The sequence below is a fragment of the Oncorhynchus gorbuscha genome, linkage group LG14 (genome assembly GCF_021184085.1).
Source record: "Oncorhynchus gorbuscha isolate QuinsamMale2020 ecotype Even-year linkage group LG14, OgorEven_v1.0, whole genome shotgun sequence".
Lineage (NCBI taxonomy): Eukaryota > Metazoa > Chordata > Actinopteri > Salmoniformes > Salmonidae > Oncorhynchus > Oncorhynchus gorbuscha.
Genome location: NC_060186.1, coordinates 35001695 through 35020893, shown reverse-complemented (window position 1 = coordinate 35020893; position 19199 = coordinate 35001695). Strand labels below are relative to the sequence as shown.

The window sequence follows — 19199 nt, the reverse complement described above, 5'->3', positions numbered from 1 at the left end:
ATTGACATTTACTCCTGAGGTGCTGACTTGCTGCACCCTCGACAACTACTGTGATTATTATTATTTGACTATGCTGGTCATTTATAAACATATTGGCCATGTTCTGTTATGGGGTTTTAGGCTGGGTTTCTGTACAGCACTTTGAGATATCAGCTGATGTAAGAAGGGCTATATAAATACATTTCATATGAAGAGAGGCTGTGGGGAGATTTGGGGGGGGGGCAGGCAAAGGCTTCCCCTATCTGTCCCTGCAAAGCTTTCCCACAAAACTTTGGGGTGAGCGACAGTGAAGTCTTGTTGGAGAGGATGAGGGCGGGTGAGGGAGGGGAGGGTTAATGAGGCTCCTCTGTTATGAAGAGACAGTGACCGGATTCAGGAAGCCATAGAACTTGTTGAAGGCCTCCTCCAGAACCGAAGCTAGTCATGGCTGGTCACCTTGGACGAGAAAAAAAGAATTCAGGAGCCCATTTGAAAGGCAAGCAATTAGCAAATCGTCAGAATGTCTCATGTACTGCTATCCACTACATAGAACATCCCAACTAGTCATTGTGCATGTGAACTGGTCAAACTTATAGTAGCTTTGCCCTCTTCAGCCTGCTGGAGTGTTTTGAGCCTGGGGCTGAAGGTGTGCTATGAGGTCACAGGGGTCGTGACCCCTCGTCTTACCTCGCTGATGAATCCCAGCTGAACAAGCTCCACGGCCAGCTCCTGCACATTCTCATCTGTACACAAAACACACAGGTCAGTCAAAAATAATACAGAAAGTAGAACATCCCTGTGACTTGGCTGGTCTAGTGGTAATGAAGCAGCCTCCGGCACACATCTAGTGTCTGCATAAGTTTGAATCCAGCTTACTTTCTCTTTCTACAGAACCTCAGAAAATACAACACCCCTTTCTACATTTATATAAACACAGCATGCATAATATATAGCCCTGTATACCACTAAAATCAACTTTAGTGTGTGGATACTTACTTGCTAACAAATCACAACATAACCAGAAGGAGATTAGGGTTCCAATTTGGGAACACCCCCCCACACGTTCAGCTGGAAGGTGGCGCATGGAACGCAAAAATATTCCTAAAAATATTTAACCTCCACACATTAACAAGTCCAATGGCTCAAATGAAAGATAAACACCTTGTTTATCTACCCAGCAAGTCAGATTTCTAAAATGTTTTACGGCGAAAACATAGCACATATTTATGTCAAACCACCACTGAAGACACAGCTAATTTGCATAGCCAAGTTGAAAAAAATATGCAATCAACAAACGCAGGATTAAAAGAAAAATAATTTCACTAACCTTTTGAAATCTTCATCAGATGACAGTAATATAACATGTTACACAGTACATTTATGTTTTTTTCAATAATATGCTATATATATCCATAAATCTCTGTTTACAATGATGCATCGTTCAAAAAATGCTACTCAAATGTCCTGAGAAATGACGATAGCTCCGGCAGATAACGTCAGCTAACAAGGAATATACATCATAAACTTTGACTAAATATGCATGTTCTACATATATATAGGAATATATACTTCTTCTGAATGCAATCGCTGTGTTACATTTATTTTTAATGTTACAGGTTTCTTTCACTAGGCTATACTATGAGTCGGCGCTCAAAAAGTAGCATTATGGCTCCTCTATCTTGGAGTCCACAGAAACCCAAATTTACCACATAAATATTCCCTTACCTTTGCTGTTCTTCCATCAGAAGACCTGGAAGGAATTATACTTACCAAAGACAGCGTTTAGTTTTGCAGTCTGTGTCTTTCGGTTCTCAAACACGACACATTTCGGTTGAAATGCAGCCAAAAGTCAAGTGGATGCGCACCAAAACGTTGAAATTACATATTATATGTCGACTAAACTTGTCAAACTAAGTTCATAATCAAGCTTTAACATGTTATAAAGGTGTACAGCAATTGTGAGGACGAACAGAAACACAGGCACCATTTCATCGATCTTGGAAAAAAGACAGGACCGGAGCAGAGCGCGCATGAGAGTAACCTGTTTTTTCGCGTGACCGAAAGGTTTCGGCCCGCCAAAACTCTCGTGAGCGCGCGATTCTCACAATGAGAAGCCCCATTGGAAGCAGACATCGCGCTGAAGACAAAGAGACTGTTCCCAGACCTGTAGGTGCTTGGGAAGGGTGGGGACGATGACGTCAAAGTTGGGCCAACTTTTCTGATGACAAGAGAGAGTTTGGGAGAATGACTGCCCTGAGAGTTTTGCTTTACATACAGACATAATTTAAACGGTTTTAGAAGCTTTAGAGTGTTTTCTATTCAATAATATTTTTTTATTTGCATATATTAGCAACTTTTGACAAAATTCTGTTTACTATGGGCACGCAATTACTCCAGAGGGGGCAGTAAACAGCCCTATCCCCAACAGGTGCCTATTCAACTTGTCCTCAAGTTTCAGCAATAGTGTAAGCTGGAAAAAGTAAGAATACATTTTTAAAAAAAAAACAGGTTTGGGATGTTTGTCAGAAATCAGTGCTCTTAACCACACACAGACAAGCCTCATGTCTTACCCCTGGCTGTATTCACAAAGAATCTCAAGAGGGCTGATCTAGGATCAGTTTAGCCTAATAATGAATTAGATTACCCTCTTACTCTGAGACTCTTTGTGAATAAGGGCCATTGAGAGCAGAGCCACGTTTTCCAAACAATCAGTGTAAAACAATCCGATTTTATGGTGGGCTATAATATAAAGGTCCTTGCCCAGACTGCAAAACAATTGACATGAGACTTACATGATGTTTGGCCCCCTCGTCAACAGGCTCAATGTTGCACTGCATCTGTAGGACCTGATCAGAAATGAGAGATTTGTTGTCCAAAGCTAGCAAACTAAAAACAGTAAGTAAACAACATACATGGAGTACACAAAACATTTCCATGCTCTCCGTGGCATAGACTGACCAGGTGTATCCAGTTGAAAGCTGTCCCTTTAAGGTATCCCTTTAAGCCTTGAGACAACTAAGACATGGATTGTGTATGTGTGCCATTCAGAGGTTGAATGGGCAAGGAAATATTTAAGTGCCTTTTTACACAGTATAGTAGCTAGGACCATGCCCCAGGACTAACTGACATGATGACTCCTTGCTGTCCCCAGTCCACATGGCCATGCTGCTGCTCCAGTTTCAACTGTTCTGCCTTACTATTATTTGACCATGCTGGTCATTTATGAACATTTGAACATCTTGGCCATGTTCTGTTATAATCTCCACCCGGCACAGCCAGAAGAGGACTGGCCACCCCACATAGCCTGATTCCTCTCTAGGTTTCTTCCTAGGTTTTGGCCTTTCTAGGGAGTTTTTCCTAGCCACCGTGCTTCTACACCTGCATTGCTTGCTGTTTGGGGTTTTAGGCTGGGTTTCTGTACAGCACTTTGAGATATCAGCTGATGTACGAAGGGCTATATAAATAAATTTGATTTGAGTAGCAGCAGTTTGTGTCAAGGACTGCAACGCCAATAGTTTTCTCACACTCAACAGTTTCCTGTGTGTATCAAAAATGGTCCACCACCCAAAGGACATCCAATCCAGCATTAGAGTCAACATGTGCCAGCATCCCTGAGGAACGCTTGACACCTTGTAGGGACCATGCCCCGTTGACAAACTGAGGCTGTTTTGAGAACCATGTTCCTAATGTTTGGTATACTCAGTATTTGGACACAAATATTTATTTAGCCTCACCCAATTGATCCATTTCTTTAAAATGTACCAAGTTGTATTTACTGTACCTCGACAATAGACCATTTTTTATTGTAAATCTCTCGCATTAAATACCCATGCAATGACTATGGCGTTCAGCCTGTATTGACTGCTATGTGGATATCAATAATACTTTAAACTCATCCAGGGCTCGACATTAATCCTTGTCCGCTTGTCCAGCGCATGTAAAAATAAATAAAAAGTACACTTTTTAGGATAAGTAGAATATATATTTAAAAAAACAATTTCAAACAATTACTCCGACCAAAGTTGGATCAAAGCACCAGTGTCTCCTACATGCGATGTGTTGTGCACAATCGCTGCACAGCGCATCGGAGTACAATTGTGTATTGTATTGACAGGCACTGCTTTGGTCAGTGAAAATAATATTGGGTTATTCTGTAGTCTATATAATTGTTTAAAAAAAACAGATGCATTGCCAAAGCTGTTAATGAGCTATGTATGCTACTTTATTCATAACACACACATTGCCTACTTTGCGCATAATATCAACTGTCGGGTGGCAAGAGGTTGCAACTCCTCATACAGCTGATTTGTGTGGAAAGAACAGTGACTTCGTAAAGTATTCAGACTCCTTGACACGTTACAGTCTTATTCTCAAATGTATTACATCGTTTTTTCCCTTCAATCTACACACATTACCCCATAATGATGAAGCAAAAACAGGTTTAGAAATGTTTGCAAATTTATAAAAACTGAAATATCACATTTACATACAGTACCAGTCAAATGTTGACACACCTACTCATTCCAGGGTTCTTTATTTTTTACTATTTTCTACATTGTAGAATAATAGTGAAAACATAAAACCATTAAATAACATATGGAACCATGTAGTAACCAAAAGTGTGAAAACAAATCAAAATATATTTTATGTTTGAGATTCTTCATAGCTGCTACCCTTTGTCTTGATGACAGCTTTGCACACTCCTGGCATTCTCTCAACCAGCGTCATGAGGTAGTCACCTGGAATGCATTTCAATTAACAGGTGTGCCTTGTTAAAAGCTAATTTGTGGAACTTCTTTCCTTCTTAATGCATTTGAGCCAATCAGTTGTGTTGTGACATGGTTGGGGTGGTATACTGAAGATAACCCTATTTGGTAAATTACCAAGTCCATATTATGGCAAGAACAGCTCAAATAAGCAAAGAGAAACAATAGTCCATCATTACTTTCAGACATGAAGGCCAGGCAATATGGAAAATGTCAAGAACTTTGAAAGTTTCTTCAAGTGCAGTCGCAAAAACAATCAAGTGCTATGATGAAACTGGCTCTCGTGATGACTGCCACAGGAAAGGAAGACCCAGAGTTACCTCTGCTGCAGAAGATACATTCATTAGAGTTAACTGCACCTAGATTGTAGCCTAAATAAATGCTTCACAGAGTTCAAGTAACAGACACATCAACTGTTCAGAGGAGACTGTGAAAATCTGGCATTCATGGTCGATTTGCTGCAAAGAAACCACTACTAAAGGACACCAATAATAATAAGAGACTTGCTTGGGCCAAGAAACACGAGCAATGGATATTATACTGGTGGAAATCTGTCCTTTGGTCTGATGAGTCCAAATTTGCAATTTTTGGTTCAAACTGCTGTGACTTTGTGAGACTTGTCATTCATTCCAGTGCATAAACAATAGACCAATATTCACTGTAAAAATTACAAAATTAAACTATTTATAAATACACACAACCACATTATTTTATTAGTGCCAGTGGGAGTTTTTAGAACGTTAAACAAGCTCATATTTAGAGTCTGATACAGATGCGCAGCCCCATGCTTCAGCCATGTAGCCACTATGCTGCATCAGGCGATAATACTGATTGCTAAAATGACAAGTTCCACCACTGGCTACAGGGACAGCAGTATGGGCGGATAATAATCCCTTGACAGACATTCTGACCAAAGCAAAGCTTGATGCTTGTGAACAGAGATGGGTCGCCAAGCTGGCACTGTACGAGTTTGACATTAAGTACATCCCTGGAAAAATGAATGTTGTTGCAGATGCTTTGAGCAGAGAGCCCTTCGTACGACCCAGTGCATTCCATCGCCTGACAAGGGTCCCGTACGAGACCTTACTAGCTGAAGCCGACGCTGTGCGCACAGACAGAGCGCAAGATGTGTTTCGCTGGTCCAGCCACCCCTTTGACAAAGCCTCTGACTCCAACGAAGTGGTCATTAGCTGTCAGGCTACTGTTGACCCCCCATCTGGTGCTTTATCAAGACATGAAGTTGCAGCTGTTCTTCCTTCACACAGGTGCTGGGTGGGTGAAGTGGGCTCACATGCACTGCTGTTGCCACAGCTCCCACAGGCTGTTATGCCATCAGAGCAGACCGATGTCGATGTTCTGCCACACGACCTACTGATGAGTAAGCAGCGTGATGACAACGTGATCAGCAAAGTCATCTCCTTTGTTGAGAGGGGGAGAAGACCATCCTGGAGAGAGCGTGCCCATGAGAGTGTTGAAGTTTTGGGTCTTCTCAGAAGTTGGGACAAGTTGACCATGAAGATGGGTGTACTGAATTGTGTTTCGAAGAATGTGGTTACAAAGAGGAAAATGTATCTGTATGTGGTTCCAGCCTCCATGAAAGCAATGGTGTTGAAGGGTGTCCATGATGAAGCTGGCCACCAGGGCCAACAGAGAACAGTCTACCTGACAAGACAGAGGTTCTTCTGGCATGGCCTGGAGAGGGAGGTAAAAGCCTATGTGAAGTGCTGCAGGAGATGCGTGGTGAGCAAGACTCCTGATCCGGAAGCAAGAGCTCCTCTTGAGAGCATAATAACAACTGATCCTCTTGAACTAGTGTGCATAGACTTCTGGTCTGCAGAAGATTCTTCAAACAAATCCTTGGATGTGCTCGTTGTTACTGACCAGCCACGTCAGCAGACTGAGGGGGGGAGAGATGGAGGGTCAAACCAGGAAGTGGAGATATATCACAAACACTGGTTATCTAAAAGACAGAAATCTATACACCGTGTCGAAGAACAAACAGACATACAAAACAATCATGCGGCATGGAATGAAAATTCATCTTTATGCATAACTGCCAATCTTCCATTTCAGCGAAAAAGAGGTGGAAGTGAAAAAAAAAATAAAGCAGGTGACTCACTTGGAGGACTATTCTGCTCTTTCACAGTAACAGGGGGTAACTTGCTTTTGCTAGGAAAACAAGCCACATATATTTCACACACAGTAGCATTTGGTAGCAATGCTGTTGGTGTAGGGGAGGTAGGTGCAGGTAGGCTTACTTTGATGAAAGGGGGATGGATAGAGGTGTGGGAAGGAGGACAGGGACAGTGGATGGAGGGTTCACAAGAGGGTAGGGAATGACAGGACTGCGGGAGGGGGCAGGGCAAGATTGGCTGTTGAGAGAGGCTCTTCTTTGATTGGCAGGTTCACTGAGGGGGTGGGGTTTAGGATGGACATGACTGAGGAAGTGGAGAGGTAAGCCAGGGTCAGTTAGGAAAGGGGAGAGGCAGGCAGACGTGGGTAGGAATGAGGGAGGTGTCCAGGGCCTGTAGGGAGCCGCTCAGCTCCTCCTCCATCAGAGAAATGGCTAGTTCAGCGGATTATAGCAGGGAAGTAAGAATCTGGGCAGTCTTCAGGAAGAAGGGCACCACTAGATGAGGCAACTTGTTTGACTTGACCTTTGACTTTTTCCTACTCTGATCCATACTAAGTAGAGGTCGACCGATTAATCGGAATGGTCGATTAATTAGGGCCGATTTCAAGTTTTCATAACAATCGGAAATCTGTATTTTTGGGAGCCGATTTCTTTTTAATTTTTATATATATATTTTTTCATATACCTTTATTTAACTAGGCAAGTCAGTTAAGAACACATTCTTATCTTCAATGACGGCCTAGGAACAGTGGGTTAACTGCCTTGTTCAGGGGCAGAACGACAGATTTTCACCTTGTCAGCTCGGGGGAACCAATCTTGCAGTTAACTAGTCCAACGCTATAACCACCTGCCTCTCGTTCCACAAGGTAAGTTGCTAGCTAGCATTAAACTTATCTTATAAAAAACAATCAATCAATCATAATCACTAGTTATAACTACACATGGTTGATGATATTACTAGTTTATCTAGCGTGTCCTGCGTTGCATATAATCAATGCAACGCTGGGGGATGATTTAACAAAAGCTCATTTACAAAAAAAGCACAATTGTTGGACGACTGTACCTAACCTTAAACACCAATGCCTTTCTTATAATCAATACACAGAAGCATATATTTTTAAACCTGCATATTTAGCTAAAATAAATCCAGGTTAGCAGGCAATATTAACCAGGTGAAATTGTGTCACTTCTCTTGCATTCATTGCACGCAGAGTCAGGGTATATGCAACAGTCTGGGCAGCCTGAACTAATTTGCCAGAATTTTATGTAAGTATGACATAAGATTGAAGGTTGTGCAATGTAACAAGAATATTTAGACTTAGGGATGCCATCCATTAGATAAAATACCGAACGGTTCCGTATTTCACTGAAATAATAAACGTTTTGTTTTCAAAATGATAGTTTCCAGATTCTACCATATTAATGACCAAAGGCTCGTATTTCTGTGTGTTATGTTATAATTAAGTCTATGATTTGATAGAGCAGTCTGACTGAGCGATGGTATGCAGCAGCAGGCTCGTAAGCATCCATTCAAACAGCACTTTAGTGCGTTTTGCCAGCAGCTCTTCGGAAGCACATCGCTATTTGTGACTTCAAGCCTATCAACTCTCGAAATTAGGCTCGTGTAACCGATGTGAAATGTATAGCTAGTTAGCGGGGTGCGTGCTAATAGCGTTTCAAACGTCACTCACTCTGATACTTGGAGTAGTTATTCCCCTTGCTCAGCAAGGGCTGTGGCTTTTGTGGAGCAATGGGTAACGCTACAACCTAAAACCTCTTACCTCGGAATATTGAAGTCTCACGTTAAAAGGAACCACCAACTTTCATATGTACTCATGCTCTGAGCAAGGAACTCAAACGTTAGCTTTTTTACATGGCACATATTGCACTTTTACTTACTTCTCCAAAACTTTGTTTTTGCATTATTTAAACCAAATTGACATGTTTCATTATTTATTTGAGGCTAAATAGATTTTTATTGATGTATTATAGTAAGTTAAAATAAGTGTTCATTCAGTATTGTTGTAATTGTCATTATTACAAATAAAAAATGTAATAAAAAAAAATCTGCATCAGTATTTTTGGTCCTCCAATAATCGGTATCGGTATCAGCGGTGAAAAATCATAATCGGCCGACCTCTAATACTAAATGCATCAAGCAATTCACTATCCTGACAGAGGAAAATCAAAAGAGAAAAAGAGTGCAGTGACATTAACACTAGCCGGCACAGTTAATAATAAAGAGACTTTAGGGCAGTGGTCACCAAACTACGGCCCGCGGGCCGGATACGGCCCGTCAGCACATTTGGCCCGGCCCTCTGAACAATACCAGAGACGCTATCGAATTTTTTTCTTATTTGGCCTCCAGAAAAAAAATCCTAGGCCCGGCCCTGTCAAAGAGAGAACGGAATAATGGCGAAAAGGTTAGGTAAGAGAAAAATTGATTCAGAATGCAGGGTATTTAACCTGCAGTGGACAAACAATTATTTTTTTGTTCAATGCAAAGAAAAGGCTGTTTGTCTCATCTGTCAAGAGACGGTGGCGGTATTCAAAGAATACAATCTTCACCGACACTATGAATCCTGTCACAAAGACAAGTACAATAGCTTGCAAGGCCAAATACGAGCAGACAAACTCTCAAAGCTAAAAAGTGGACCACTATCTCAGCAGAATACATTTGTACGCCAAGCTCAGCTGAACCAGGCATCCGTTCGGGCCAGCTTTCGGGTTGCTAAACTGATAGCAAGAAGCGGTAAGCCTTTCACTGACTGAGAGTTTGTTAAGAAATGTATGGATGCTGTCGCGGAGGAGGTGTGTCCCGATAAGAAAGATGCATTTAATGCCGTAAGTCTGTCGGCGAGTACAATCACCAGACGCGTTGAAGAAATCGTGAGTAATGTATATGCCCAGCTGCAGCAGAAGACGAAAGAATTTGACTTTTTTTGATTAGCACTGGATGAGAGCACGGACGTGCAAGACACAGCGCAACTGCTCATTTTTATACGTGGAGTTAGCGCAAACTTTGAGATATGCGAGGAGCTGGCAGCCCTCCAAAGTCTCAAAGGGACTACAACGGGAGAGGATATTTTTGACAAAGTGTGCCAAACCATGGAGAAGTTGGACCTGGACTGGTCAAAGCTAGCTAGCATCACGACTGACGGGGCTCCTAGCATGGTGGGCGAAACTCGCGGTCTAATAGGACGCATGAACCGGGAGTTGGAAAAAAGGGGTCTCACCGCCCCGCTACGAGTCCACTGCCTAATTCACCAGCAAGCACTGTGCTGCAAAGTGTTGACGTGGGATTCTGTAATGAAGGTTGTGGTGTTGTGCATAAACTTCATCAGAGCAAAGGGACTTAAACACAGGCAGTTCCAAGAATTCCTGTCTGAACTGGAGTCTACGCACGGAGATGTGCTGTACTACACAGAGGTCCGATGGCTGAGCCGGGGCAGAGTTTTGAGGCGTTTTTACGAGCTGCTACCCGAAATTAACGCATTTCTTCATTTAAAAGACAAAACGGTCCCAGAGCTGATCGACCCAGAATGGAAATGGCACCTCCATTTTTAACAGATGTGACAGAAATACTTAACAGCCTTAACTTGCAGCTACAAGGCGAGGGGAAACTCATTTGCGACATTATTATTATTATTATTATATTATGTATTCACACATAAAAGCATTTGAGGTGAAATTAGCGCTGCTTTTGGAACAAGTGAAAAAGCGCAACTTCGTCCATCTTCCTGCTACCCAAAACCTGTCGACAGAGAACCCAGCGGTCCCGTTCCCAGCTGAAAAGTGCGTGGAAGCACTGGAAATGCTGAAGGCGGAGTTCGGTGTGCGATTCAGTGAACTACATGTTCATGCAAAAGAAATCAGTCTTTTTCAGAACCCCTTTGTTGCCGACATTGATGAAGCCCAGCCTTCATATCAGTTTGAGTTGGCTGAGTTACAGAACTGTGATGTTCTGAAAGACGCATTCAAGCCCAACAGTCTCATTGACTTCTATGCCGCCCTCCCAAACGACACATATCCAAACATCAAAAAACACGCAATGAAAATGTCCACAGTTTTTGGCAGCACGTATATCTGCGAGAAAACCTTTTCTCGCATGAAACTGCTGAAAACCCCGATGAGATCAAGATTGACAGATGAACATTTGCATCAGTGCTTGAGACTGGCTGTAACTAGAATGGAACCTGATATTCAACTTCTCACCAGCCAGATGCAGGCCCACAGTTCACACTGATGAACATACATAGGTAAGATCACTTTTCTGACTTGAATGAGTCATTCTGAGCATAAACAAATATAATCATAATAAAATCTACTGGGATAAAATCCATCTTTACAACCATACTGGTAGTGAAATGTATTGTGCTGTGTAGGTGCTGTATCACTTAGTTCAGTTTCTCAACCTGCTTCTTTTGTGGTTTTCACAGGGAAGTTGATGAGAGAGAGCTGCAAACAGCGGTGTCTACAAGCCTACTGGAACCTACAAAAGTATTATAAGGAAGGAACACAAGAACTTTAAGAGACTGCTCATATGTGTCAGAGAGATTCTGCTCTGACAACTGAGCTGAACTTTTATCTGTTAAGATTGTGCATGGCACGACAGAAAGTTAATGTTCCATGGCTTTTTTTCTATGAAGAACCCAGAGAGAGTTATTTAGTTATTATTTATTTCCTGTTTTTTCTGTGAAGAACTCAGAGAGGGTTATTTAGTTATTATTTATTTCATTAATAGTGTTATTATTTGTTTCCTGACTTTTTTTCTGTAAAGAACCTGGAAAGGGTTATTTGGTTATGTGTGGCTTTCTGGAAAACAATAAATTTTTTAAGCTCCCCTACGATCGTCACACTTTTTCTGTTACAAACTGACACCGGCCCCCCATCAGAGAAGGGAAAAGTTATGTGGCCCTCACAGGAAAAAGTTTGGGGACCCCTGCTTTAGGGTGTTCGTCTTCAGCTCCTACTTTAATATAAAGTCAGAGGAGCAGGAGCCTGATTGTCCAATAACTCTACTACTACTATACCCCTACTGCTTTTAGCTTATTCTATTTCCTCTATGTGTTCTACTCGCTCTGTTCACTGTTCACTCCTGCACTTCCGTACTGCTCGTGCTCTGATTCAGTCTTCACATATTACAGACACAGGGGCCTGGGAGGACCTGCTATCCCACGATACAATGCTAGGCTTCTCCGAGCCATGTGTCCGAGCATCTGGCGGTCGCTATCTGACGACATCAAGTGTGGATATGGCTGCAGGACTCTGGGAAGGTAGACTCCATAGGAAGCCCTCTGTTAGGGGGAGGTCCTCATCTTCGTGCAGGACCAGGCCCTCGGGGTTGGATAGGGAGTTTCCAGCTCAATGCCAAACCTGCAACATGAAAAACAATAACAGAACTTCAACCATCACCTTCCAATAACAGCATAGCGGGAAAACCGGATGCATTCTTTCAGATGTTATCTTTATTGTTAAACTGTATAGTTACAGAATGGTCCAGAATAATCATCCGATTATTGCATGTGAAGGACTATATGGGCTGGTTTCCTGAACCTAGATTAACCCTAGTCATGGACTAAAAATTATTCTCAATAAAGAATTTCCATTGAAAGTGTGTTTTAGTCAGGGTCTAGGCTTAATCTGGTGTAACCAGCCTGATCACGTACGTAAAATAAAACAGAATGGTGAATGCAGTGATCATGCTCGCTCCACCAGGCCAGGCAAGAAATTCCACCACTTTTAAACCTTCTTTTCATCATCTCTAGCACAATACCAGTGTCTACATATCAGAAAACGGCACAGTTCTACAAAAATATAAAGTTCAAAAGTTCTACCCAATGACATCATCAAAAGTCTAAACATAAAACATAAAGTGACTTTCAAACACTATGAGATTTGTGGTGATGTGGGAAGAAAGAAAATACCCTCCCTCTGGCTAGAAACACGTTGCCGGTTTTGAAAATCAGTTTATTTTTAATTTTTTACTTTTAATCCTACCCTGTGATGTCACATTTTTTAGGACCTTTCTTCTTATCTTTTTAACCACAGATCTTAAAAATGCACTGTTTTCACATGCAGACACTGGTTTGTTGCTGATAGAAGAATTCTAAATTCCTTTTGTTTTATTGCCAAAACCAATTCAATTCGCACTCATTTCTAATTCATGATAAGTTGTAAGTTTATCATTTGCATGAATTAGCAAGAGACCAGTCTTAAAAACAAGTTCAGCATTTATTCTTGATGAGTACTGACCCAAAATACAAAGAACATTACATTTTAAAGAAAGGGAACATAAAATGACGTCATCAGTTTCACACCCTCTCCCATCCTTACAATAGGTAGTATTCAGTCCTAGAGAAGTTTTACTCCCCTCATAAACTACATTCCAACCTGTCTAAAAGATATACTTCTCTCCACTAATGGAATCCAACCAAAACATTCTTATCTGTTTGAAAAACTATCTTATCCCTCCTCCTTAAATTTCCCAGGAGGCATCAGACAATTAATTCATTCTGCTTACATTTTCAGTAACAGCTCAACCAAAAACTCATACTTTTCAAATCATAACATAACAGTATTAGAATAAATGGTTCTAATCAATAATGTATACATAATTAATCATCTAAACTATAATTTCCTCTAACAGTTGCAAACACGGAATTGCCCTTCAACATAAGTATAGGAAACAGGTCCTAAGGTTCTCTCAGCGACAGTGAAACTCCCTCACCTGGGCATGCCTTTGACCTTCTCCTGCTTCTTCCAGTTGGCCTCCTGGTACATAACCCTCCAGTTCACCTTCCTCTGTGATCCTGCCAAGCTCAGTTACCAGGCAGAGGTCACGTTTTAAGCTTCAGATCTGGTAGTGATAACCTGTGGGGAATGCAGGGAGGGGAGGCTGGTGAACTGGCTGGAGTGTGGAAGTGTGTCCACCTCTCCGCGCTCGGTCCTCTGTTAGGCCCTCCTTGGCCTCTGCCTCTACCCCAGGTCGGAAAGCTTACCTCAATACAGGGAAAACTAAAAATAATTTAATTCTTTGATGTATCAGTGTGGATAAAGGTGCAGTTTGTAGGACAGTGACATATCCCATCCCTGCATTGAGGTACATTTTATGTATTCACATAATGAATACATCTGTTTGACAGGGCAACAACTGTTTTTGGAGAATGGTTCCTATCTAATGAACTACCTGGGCTGTGCCAACTGTCACCAGAAGGACATTGTGTTGATCGGCAGCAAGGTCACAGAGGATGAGGAGGAGATAGTCACCTATGATCGTGAGTCAATGTTTCGCCATTGATGATTTAAATCGTGTTCAATAGGGCACACTACCAAAATGTTACCCAACTGCAAACAAAAACAAGCATATCTTATTAGACAATTTCAGAGAGTATTTCCCCACATTCTTCTGTTTTGTGTCAAATGAACATGGCCCTGAAAAAGGTGTGTCTGTGATGGAGTCCGTTTTTCATCTTACTAATGGTCTTTCTTTACTACCTAGAAGATGTGTGTAAAAACCGTGACCATGTCATAGCCAGGCATGACCTTCTCTGTGGTGGACAATTATAAGGTGAGGACCTTGTCTTTTGTTGGTAAATCCTCACTAGATAACAGTAAAATAATATCCTCTTTACACCACTGAGCAAAGCTGAGCCAAGCTGAGCCAAGCTGAGCTGTAGGTCTACTGCGCTGACCTGGTTACTCACCCACCATAGTTGCTAGTACTACCGGTGCTGGAAAGAACAGTGTAAGAATAGAGAACATATCCTTGCCAGCACAGTAAGGTTCGGGTCAGCACAATGGTGGGAAAAGTGTATAAGACTTCCATACCATTCGTTCCACAATATTTTAACTAGAAATTGTGCACCAATATTGAATTTTAAAAGCCAGTTATATATTAAATTAAGTACCCTTTTATATAGACCACATGGAGAATTCAATAAATCAGATTTTTAATATGAATAAAGGCTTGCTAAAGTGCCAACATTCAACATTTTGACATGTCCTTCCCTGACACTTCTAGGATTTTAGCCCACTTAATCCAAACATTTCTCCAAGTTTCACCATCATTGTAAAGCCCTCGTTATTTTGTTGCTTTGGCAGAGTCATTGCTGAAGATGATTTTTTTTATTTAATGTGATTAGTGATTAATTTACTCCCTCATTTTAAGGTCAACCCTGTTGTGTGAACTGAACTCTTGTAATATGGTGAAACTATTTATTTTTGTAAAAAAAAAATAGAAAAAAAAGCCAAAGAAACATTGAACATGGTGAAATAGCAGGTGAGCTGGTTCTACTATTTTCGGGACATTTTATAGTGTTTTGTGGTGGAAAACCAAGAGCAGGTTGAGCGTTAAACATCAACCCTCTTACCCATAGAACACCCTCTGGGGTCAGCAATGGAAAGAGAGCCTGTGACGCAACTTCCGCTTTTGGACTTTAACAAGGCGACACTCCATCTTAACTCCTCCTCCACATTTACTGGATTGGTTCAACAGTGCAGAAGAGAACCCAAAAGTAAAAATGTTCTCGTCAGGACCGGAAAGAAACACCGCTCAGGCTTTGTGAATCTTGTATTCAATTGCCACTCCAAGGTTGAACAAAACAAGCTTCCATTCCCCCTGTCACGAGGGGATTTATGGTTGATTTAAAACTAAATCGTCAACCCTGTTACGATCAAACCTGTTACTTCTACTTTATTTGGCACTTAGGGTAAGTCGCTCTGGATAAGAGCGTCTGCTAAATGACTTAAATGTAAATGTAAATATAGGGTAAATCCATATGAATTCTATCACTTTTTGACAGCATCCCTTTTGATTTAAACAACACTTTCCATACATGTTTTCACATGGAAAAAGTGGTCAGAAACATACAGGAAATAAAGCTGCTCAGAGGTGATCCATTTTGCAAACCCCACCATACCATGAGACATCCATGCCTTTATCACTGGGAAGGATAAACTGTTGAGTTCGATATAATTTAAAATGCTAACAAAACAGGGTTGTCAAACTATGATATAATTTATTGAAAAAAATTATTTAGTACAACTGACAAACGCTTAGACCTTACTTTACATCATCTGAGGTTTTTGTGTTGTGCCAACCATTGTGTCACAACATGCTCGTGAATGCAGAAATATCTCATTTATACAATGGCCCTATCCCTTCAGACCACTTCAATTTATCCGATACACCATTGACATTTTTACTTCTAGTTACTACCGTAAAAATGTCTGCTGTCAAATGTCAACTTAAATATCTATCTATTCTATGTTTATTTATATGATTTCAATAGGTTTCCTATGGAGGATTGACAGTATAATTTAAAACAGATATTCACATTCAAAACATTTTCTGATGTGTAGACCATGGAGATAGACTCATCTTTGTATCTGTGCCATCATAGCATCTGTGACCGCATTGGCAGCGCCATCTCCATTTAAGTAGTCAATTTTCTTCCTCGTGATTGGCTGAGCCCTCCTGATGACCTGGTTGGACATGACTCCAACAGTGTCACCAGGAGGGATCAGCCAATGAAGTTGTAAATCCCACCCAGTTGACTACATAAGGTGAATGCACCAATTTGTAAGTCGCTCTGGATAAGAGCGTCTGCCAAATGACTTAAATGTAAATGTAAATGGTGGAAGCCCTCTATGGAGCTGTCCATGCTAATACAGCCTTTTGGCCACTAGGGGCCTTTGTCATTCTCTATGGCGTGGACCTCCAACAGTCTTTGCAGTAACATTTAAAAGTTGACATTTCTATTTTATTTGAATTTGACTACATCTTTCAGCCAAAACATGACACCCACTCTGTATTCAAGAGCATGTTGTGTCTCAACCGATGGCAGGCACAACACAAAACCTCAGATGACGTAAAATAGGGTCTAAGCTACAACATATGCAAATATGAATTTTTTTTTTTAGAATGATGTTTGAGGTAAAAATAAAATAAAAGTCAATTTAATGAAAAATAAAAAACATGTGGTGGGATATGCAAAACGGGTCAACTTTGAGCACCTTTATCTCTTGAATGTGTTGGCGATCAGGTCCAAAAAGTCACTTTCTGAGCACTTCTACAAAGGGAAAATATGTATCGACGGTTTCGTTCAAATGAAAAGGGGTGCTTTCAAAAAGTGATTGAATTCAAGTGGAAGTAAGTTTTGTAGTAAGTTTTTAAAATATTACATTGAGATGGGATAACGTGTTTTTTATGCAGTTGAACATGTGGTCTTTATGAAAGAATGTTAAAATTAAGTGAATGTCCCTTTTTTTGTAAACCAAGTTAAACTTCTCAAAGGCACAAAATTGGTGGAATGACCCAACTATAAATAATAACATTGGTCCATGGTGGGGGTTACTATAGTAAATACCTCATAGCTGCATTGGCTATTCCCTGTGACTTCTCTGACGGTAACGTCATGGTCCTCTGTCCACTCCAGGAGTACACGATGGCTGTGTAGGAAGGCAGAGGACTCCATCAGTGTGCTGCCAGGTGATCCCAGGAAAACAGCCCCCTCTTCTAGAACTCAGACGACAATCATAGACAGACGACCAGGCATAAACAATCAAGAACTGTGCGCTCAACTTGAACCATAAGTCCCATGGCAGAGAGATGCACTATTATTTTAGAACACACACTGTATCAAACCCAAAACCAAGCATATCTATTTATTGACTCTGCACAGACGTAACATTTCACTTATAGAGCACAGAGCTCATTCTTTACCATAGACTTATCATCAGCAGCATGTGTCAGCAAAGTCTACATAACATAGAATATGTTACTCCTTATTGACCACAGACATAATATTCTACTAGAATTGGACTGTACAGCTCAGTTCACTTTGTAACAACCCCATAAGAGATTCATCTTGGCCAATCAGAAGGCAAGGAGGAGCTTCTACCATATTGCATTTACCTACGGATATACATCAACTTTGAGGCTTTGGGGGCTAGGGGTCGTTTGGTTAAATACACGTTTTAGGGCTTAGAACCCTTATTGGTTCAGAACAGACTGCTGCTCAGGAGAAACAACTGTTACAGATCACATCTGTTTAATTAAATAGCTTTGACAGCATAGTTTTTTTATATGAATATTAAGTGAAGCAAATGTTTGTTTTGGGGGGGGGGGGTGGAACTTGACACCTTGTACACATTTGTTGGTTGAATCGTAACATAATAAAGACAAAAGGGTAGGTAGCCTACTACATTGAACATTCATTTCATATAGTTCACTATAAGCCAAATGTATACTTTATTTGATTTTCTGCAATCATTATATCAGTTTTTCAGGAGGGCAGATGCAAATAGACTCCAATTTTGCTGGTCTGCATGATAAATGTATTTAAAATCGGGACCAGTTTATTAAAAAAATACAGATTTGTTTTAGCGGACCCTACAGATGTTTTATTTTTTTAACACACATATATTTGCAATGATATCCATGCACTTGTTACATTAATTCAGTATGAGTGCTTTTAAATTTTTTTATTTTTTACATTCCAACATTGTGACACCTCTACATCATCTAAAAATCACAGAATTACATTGTGAATACGCCAGAGTGAGTGAGATCTTTTAAATAGCTTGAAATACATGTTTCATCTAGTAGTTTTAGGGAGAGGAGAAATGGAGTTTAGATGGGACTACATGCACTGGTTATTACAAATGAATGCTGATAAATTGGTGCAATAAGATTAACATTTAGTTTGAATGAACAGCACTGAAGTGCTCTCTATACAATTATTATATTTTTTTAAACGGTACATACAGTTGAAGTCGGAAGTTTACATACACCTTAGTCAAACACATTTAAACAGTTTTTCACAATGACTGACATTTAATCCTAGTAAAAAATCCCTGTTTTAGGTCAGTTAGAATCACCACTTTATTTTAAAAATGTGAAATGTCAGAATAATAGTAGAGAGAATGATTTATTTCAGCTTTTATTTCTTTCATCACATTCCCAGTGGGTCAGAAGTTTACATACACTCAATTAGTAATAATAATAAATAATATATGCCATTTAGTATGTGGTAGCATTGCAATTCAATTGTTTAACTTGGGTCAAACGTTTTGGGTAGCCTTCCACAAGCTTCCCGCAATAAGTTTGGTGAATTTTGGCCCATTCCTCCTAACAGAGCTGGTGTAACTGAGTCAGGTGTGTAGGCCTCCTTGCTCGCACACGGTTTTTCAGCTCTGCCCACAAATGTTCTATAGGAGTGAGATCAGGGCTTTGTGATGGCCACTCCAATACCTTGACTTTGTTGTCCTTAAGCCATTTTGACACAACTTTGGAAGTATGCTTGGGGTCATTGTCC

The 19199-nt window shown here is 40.7% G+C and overlaps 1 long non-coding RNA gene across 1 annotated transcript; it reads left to right on the top strand.

Annotated features, from left to right (window-relative positions):
- Positions 1-11769: 11769 nt before the first annotated feature.
- LOC123994846 lies at positions 11770-18277 on the top strand. The gene is made up of 3 exons (XR_006831740.1): positions 11770-14156; positions 14381-14449; positions 17319-18277. It is a non-coding gene; the product is annotated as an uncharacterized LOC123994846 (long non-coding RNA).
- The last annotated feature ends 922 nt before the right edge of the window (positions 18278-19199 follow it).